Source organism: Camelina sativa, chromosome 17 (assembly GCF_000633955.1).
Source record: "Camelina sativa cultivar DH55 chromosome 17, Cs, whole genome shotgun sequence".
In the NCBI taxonomy this organism is placed as follows: Eukaryota; Viridiplantae; Streptophyta; class Magnoliopsida; order Brassicales; family Brassicaceae; genus Camelina; species Camelina sativa.
The window spans coordinates 11162636-11169585 of NC_025701.1; positions in this window are offsets into that span (position 1 = coordinate 11162636).

A 6950-nucleotide genomic window follows, 5' to 3' on the forward strand; every position below is an offset into this window, starting at 1 on the left:
CTTGACATCATGAATTTTTCTATTCAATATAGTGCTTAAATGTCAAAGATTAGGTTTTTAAAACTACCAATTATTTCTTTTAAAATTTTCATTGTGTATTATATCCATACAAGGTATATATATATACTAGGATTTTCTTTTCTATATGCTTCTAGAATTTACAACTTCCATGTAACTTTTCTTTCTTTTCTATATTAGTAACTTTGGATTACTTCTAAGCTTTTGGATTTTTTTTGTTGCTTTTAATTTTGACTCTTTTTATCAGATTCAAAATATTGGTCCTTTTGTAGCCAATTCATTCCTTTTATATATCATTGTGAGTCGTGATTGTGAAGCTGGTTCTTTCAAGTCCAAAGTTATTGATCATGTCCTTGCAATGAAATTTGATACAAGCAAAATGTTGTCAAAGCCATACATTAATATGGTAATTACAGTTTTGTTTCTCTATTTTAAAGTAAAAAATAAAACTTTGACTTTTCTGACATTTGCTTTATAACTCGGGGAGAAAAAATATGGAGCATTTAGCAAATGCATTCTTTTGCACATCTTATGTGCAGTAAATGACATTGGTTGTCTGTAGTGGTAAGATATATAAATCTTAAATTGCAATTAGCGAAGAAGAAAATGACATTGACTGATCATTAAGTGATGATGAAATCAATTACTCCATTATACAAATATTGACTGTTTGTTTTTTTTTTAGTTTTTGCATGAATTTTTTTAATTCTTTAATTTTGTTTTTAATATATATGGATATACATAAATTTATATGTTTTATTATGTTTTTAATCTTTTAACTTCATTGTTGTATTACTTAAATTTGTTATTTTTACTAACTAATTTATATTATATGTATAGACTATACTTTTATAACAAACTATTAAATACAATTACAAAAAACTAACTATTAGACATATATATTGTTCTTTTTTTTTCCGCAAAAGACATATATATTGTTCTATTTCTTTTTTTGTGTAACATACATTGTTCTATTTAATATGATGAAATAGCTCTTTTTGATTGGTTAGTAGGAGCGACCATTTTTATTATATATAATTTTTTTTAATTACAATAGTCTTTTAAAAATATGTAAGATATTTTCTGATAATGTGTTAGTTTTTTTTTTTTTTTTAATATTTTCATGAATATAGGAGTTGCATGTGGAGTTAGATACCATTTTATGAGAGCTTATACAGTTTGATGAGAGCTTATCATTAGTTTTACGTATAATCCGTATATTTGTTTTTTTCCTATACAACATTAACTCTTAAAAGAGTCAGTTATTTGTTTATTTTTAATAATGAAACTAATTAATAAGCAATTCTCTTTTATTCTTTTACAGTAAGGATACTTTTTTAATTCTGTTTAAATTTTATTTCATACGCATGTGTCGTTTTACTTATACAGATTTTGTGTTTTTACGAAGATTTGATGTATTGATTATTTATAGTTTAAATCAAATGATATTGTATTATGATTTGCTTATGTATTTTAAATTTCACTAAACTCTTGTTTTGTTTTTTTGATGATTTTTATTTTCTTTTATTGATGATTTTCATTTAATTTTATTTAAACACATGTCAAAATTTTGTGAATTATTTGGGAGCTTTCAAGAGCTTAAAAATATAATAAAATATACAAAATAAAAATAGTAAAGTATAAAGATAATATATAAGTTTTTTTATAAACTATGGTTAAATTATAAGATATATCAAAGTTTACCAATATACCTTATTTGAATCACTTGAACCTCTTATAAACATAAAAATATGAAATATCTACAAACTAAAACCAACATTTTTCCTAATCTTCAAAAGTGACATAAAAAATATATTTGAAACACCACTGGTTAGATTGTGAAATGATGTAATAGAATTCTAATATTTTTTATGAGGTACAGTAAAACCTCTATAAATTAATAATGTTGATACCATGACATTTTATTAATTTATAGTGATATTAATTTATAGATATATGAATGAATTGTTTAAATTTTTTAAAAATTATAAATTGAGACAATTTTAGCTAAATAAGATTAGACTTTCAAATGTTATAAATTTTATTGTTTTGAAATTTAATTTGTAATGTTTAGAAAATATTCTTGACAAAAATTTACAAATACTATAAACATAATATCTTATACACATGACATACATAAATACAAATTTATGAATAATAATATAAATCAACGTATTTTAATAGCCTATAAAACTATCACAATAAAAATGATGCATATCTAGTTATTTTTTATGGCATGTTATAGAGTAATTTATATCATTATAGTTTGAAAATATAATAGAACAATTGTTTTATAGATATGGGTTTTACGAGAAAATTCAAAATTTTAAAGCATACATATATGTAAATTTACATGATTATTAATTTACGATATTATTGGGGCCATATTTTACATGAGAATTAAAAAAAAATATATATTATCTTATTCTCTTATCGAATTTTGTTATTTTTTACACTGGAGATTGGTACGACTCAAGACTAGCAAAATTTATTAATTTATAGTGTTTATTAATTTATAGAATATTAGTTTATAAAGGTTTTACTGTATCTGATATATGATGGTGATTAGTGAGGTGTTTGCTATTAATAAGAATATTGTTGATAAAAATGTGTAGGTCATGTAAAATTGATCATAAGTTACAAAACTAATTTGACCTAATTGTGTTTTTAATGCAGTTCGTTTGATTTTAATATTAAAAAATTCTTAGAGGTTGGTGGATAAATGATTTAATTGTATAATTAATATGATTAAAATTAAAAGATTAATATATATATATATATATATATAAAGATTAACACTAAAAACAAATTTCTAATGCACCAATAGGATGAGAGACAAAACTCAACATAAAAAAATTATTTAGTTACTAAAATAACATTACAAAATAGTTTTATAATAGTTACGTATATGTTAGTTATGTGTGGGTTACTAAAATCCCACACTAAAAATACATGTCTTTAGATTAAGACTGATTCTCCCTATGATTCAAATTAGTTGTCATTTAAAGTTTTTACATATAAATTTAAAAACAATTCTAATTTTTGTTTAACCTTTTAATAATTAATTTTCTTAAAAATAAATTGTAGTTATCATTACAATAGCGTACTCTATATTAAATATTGATAAAAAAAGATACTTTAGTTGAATAAATAAGACTAATAAGGAGACGATTTTATCACTTGAATAAGATTTGTATATTTCAATTTTAGCTGTCAGCAGAAGTCAAATTATGACCAACTAAAAACATAGACTAAGACTGATTCTCCCTCCCGTTTTAGTCTGTGTCATTGCTTTATATCTCCATATTGGATAGTCCAAATTTCACTTATTTATAGGAAAGCTAATCGTTTTACCGACGGATTAGCGAACTATATTTTGACTTTGCCTTTAGGCTTGCATATGTTAGAGAATACTCCGATTGTTGTAGAGTCGCTTGTTGAGGCTGATGCTCATGAAACTGTGATTTCAAGACATGTTCGTTTGTAATTTTTTTTGTCTTGAATAAATTGCAAGGAGACTTGTCCACTACAAAAAAAAAAACTAAATTCATATTAAAATTCATTCATGCAAAACTCATTGAACTGAAGTATACGTTTAAAAACAGTTAGAGAACCCATTTTATAAATTTATGTTATAGATATTAGTTAATTACGTTATTTAATGTATACAACTTTAGTGAGTGATCGGAGAGAGTCAAAATTTAAAGTATGTGTTTATAAATAATTTTGTAATTGCAATTGAAGCAAAATCAATCTCATAACGGTAACAATAGTATTATGTACATAAGTGAAACTGCCAATAATTGGGCTAATAATATTAGTTAGATATAATAAATTTGTTTGATGTTATGTTTTACTATAAATTGTCTATAGTATATTTTTAGCTTAATTTATTACAAAATTTTTTGATGTGAAATTTATAATTTATTTTATTTACTAAAATGACATTACAAAATAGTTTTATAACACAATGTCTTGTAAAATATTTAGAGATGTTTGTTTGTTGATAACAAATTACATATATATTATGTATATAGATAATTCACATTTAAGTGTATTAATTGGTTGGTCAACCATAAAGTGTGTCACGGTGTTACTTGTTTGTTGTGTATGATTTATTTATTTTTATATATTAGCTATTTTAAATATAATAATATATTTAAGTTTAGTAAAAATATATATTAGTGTATTTAAATTTTAGGAAAAAAATATATGCATTAATGTATTATTAAAGGTGTTAAGTAATTTTTTGAATTTTGGATAGGTGCCAAGCTATCATGTGATTTGTGTCACTATCTGGTTGAAAGTTTTAGGAGAAACTCTATTTTATTATAGAAGATATGGTGACACGTAAATGAAAAATTCCATTGCTTTTGAAATATCTGTTTCGAAAATTTTCTGAATATTTGATCGAAACAAAGACTTAAGACATTATCTTCTTGAAAAAAAGAAAAAAAAAACTGAGATACTGTGGTTCCATCTACAAATAAACATAATATATACAAGTAGATATAGCCCAAGACTTCTTGGGCTACTGACTTATTAGGGCATCTTTATAGGGGGAACAATTTTGGGTGTTCTTAGAGTAAATATATTATGAAAATAATGTAAGATCAGTAGTTAAGATCTTTTGTTAAAAAGTTAGTTATTGGGGGAACATATTTAAGATCATAAGATTTAATAATATAATAATGTTAAACATATTACAATTATAAAAACTTATAAAATAACATTTAAATTGCAAACTTATAAAACTTTTACTAAAATTCAGAATACAATACCAAAATTTTATGAAACAAAAAAACATTAAAAAAAGAAAAAAAAACAAACATATTACTTAATTAAAGCACACAAACATTTTATTTAATTAATATATAGTTTAATGTCCAAATTTATTCNTTCCATCTACAAATAAACATAATATATACAAGTAGATATAGCCCAAGACTTCTTGGGCTACTGACTTATTAGGGCATCTTTATAGGGGGAACAATTTTGGGTGTTCTTAGAGTAAATATATTATGAAAATAATGTAAGATCAGTAGTTAAGATCTTTTGTTAAAAAGTTAGTTATTGGGGGAACATATTTAAGATCATAAGATTTAATAATATAATAATGTTAAACATATTACAATTATAAAAACTTATAAAATAACATTTAAATTGCAAACTTATAAAACTTTTACTAAAATTCAGAATACCAAAATTTTATGAAACAAAAAAACATTAAAAAAAGAAAAAAAAAAAACATATTACTTAATTAAAGCACACAAACATTTTATTTAATTAATATATAGTTTAATGTCCATATTTATTCTATATATTCTCAATCAAATCCTCTTTTAATTTGTGAAAAATTGTTTACAAAAAATAATATCCATTCACAGCTTGCCACATCAGCTTAGAACTGAGCCAAGAACAGTTCTACATTAAGAACTGATCTTGGTGTTCTTATGCCACTATTCATTATTTTTCTAATTTTTTTGGACTAAGAACACCCTTGGTGTTATGCCTATAAAGATGGCCTTACTATATGCTTGGTTTCTCAGGGCATCATCTCCAACGCAAAGATTTAGGGAGTCTCTACAAAAAAATAAAATTAATAAAAAAATAAAAGCTGAAGAGATTGAGAAAATCAGTCTCTAGATTAGGAGATTTTAGAAACGACTCTACCAAAATTGTGGACACATGTCTGTTGTACCCACGATCCGCCATCTCGGGTAATAGGCAAGAGGGCCTAGGCCGGGCTTGTCTAATGGGTCGAAAGTATGTTACCGATCGGCCCATCAGGCCCGGAGAAAGAAAGAGAGCGCGGAGACGCTTCATGCTGGTCAGCTCGCAGCTCGGGCCCGGTCAAAGATTCCTGCATTCAAGAGGATTAATTAGTCCGCGCAAATCGTGTCTTATTAATTGTGCATTAATTGGGTAATTAATTGGTCGGTATAAATATGTAAGGGGGGTGTCACTTGTAAGGATCGAATACTTTTTCCAGCAACAGCAATACAAATTCAAACTCTCAAACTCTCTCTCAATTCAGTTCGGAACTTTTTTACGGCGATAAGCTCCTCCACATTTAAATCACTTCGGAAGGAGAAGCTCATTCTCAGTTCTCACATTTGGCGCTAGAAGGAGGGGAGTTATCGCCTGACTCTCGTTAGTTCCGACTTCATACACAAGTACACTCCACACAACCACCGCTATGGCAACCGGCTCTCCCAATCAGGCATCCTTGGAGGTGATCCAGAAGCTCCTACAAGACTTGTCCGAGAAGTCCGACCGTCAGCAAGCCGCCTCCGCCGCTCTTACTGAACGTTTCGACAGCTTGGAGGGCCAGATTTCCACTCGTCTAGAGGAAATCATGACGTCCGTAGCCGATCTCTCGGCCTCCCACCGCGCGTACGCCGACCGGGTCGACCTCCTGTCCTCCGACCAAAACCCGCGTCGACGTGCTTTGGATTTCTCCGGTGTGACTCCACCTTCCACCTCGCAAGTGGCAGCAACAAATGTCACTCCGGGAGATTCGTTCCCGCCTCAAACCAACACACAAACAGCGCCTCCGCTGACTAGCGATGGCCATACTCCGGTTCAGCCTAGTGTCCTCCGATCTTCTGAGGTCCCAGTCCGTCTTCCTCTCCCTGTAGAAGGAAACACTTCGACTCCGGGGTATGTCACCAATCCCGAGATCTTCCGTATGCAGAGCGAAATCCGGGATATGCGGTCTGTGATGCATAGTGCAACCACTTCGGCTCCGGATATTTTTCGGGTGATCGAGGAATCGAGGCGAACTCCCTTTTCCGATCAAATAGCTCGAGTCCGCATCAAAGATACCGGCAAAATTAAGTTCTCGAGCTACGAAGGAAAAGGAGATCCTACCAATCATCTCAAGACTTTCTTGCTAACAGCTAGCCGGGTGGACCTCGAGCCCCACGAAG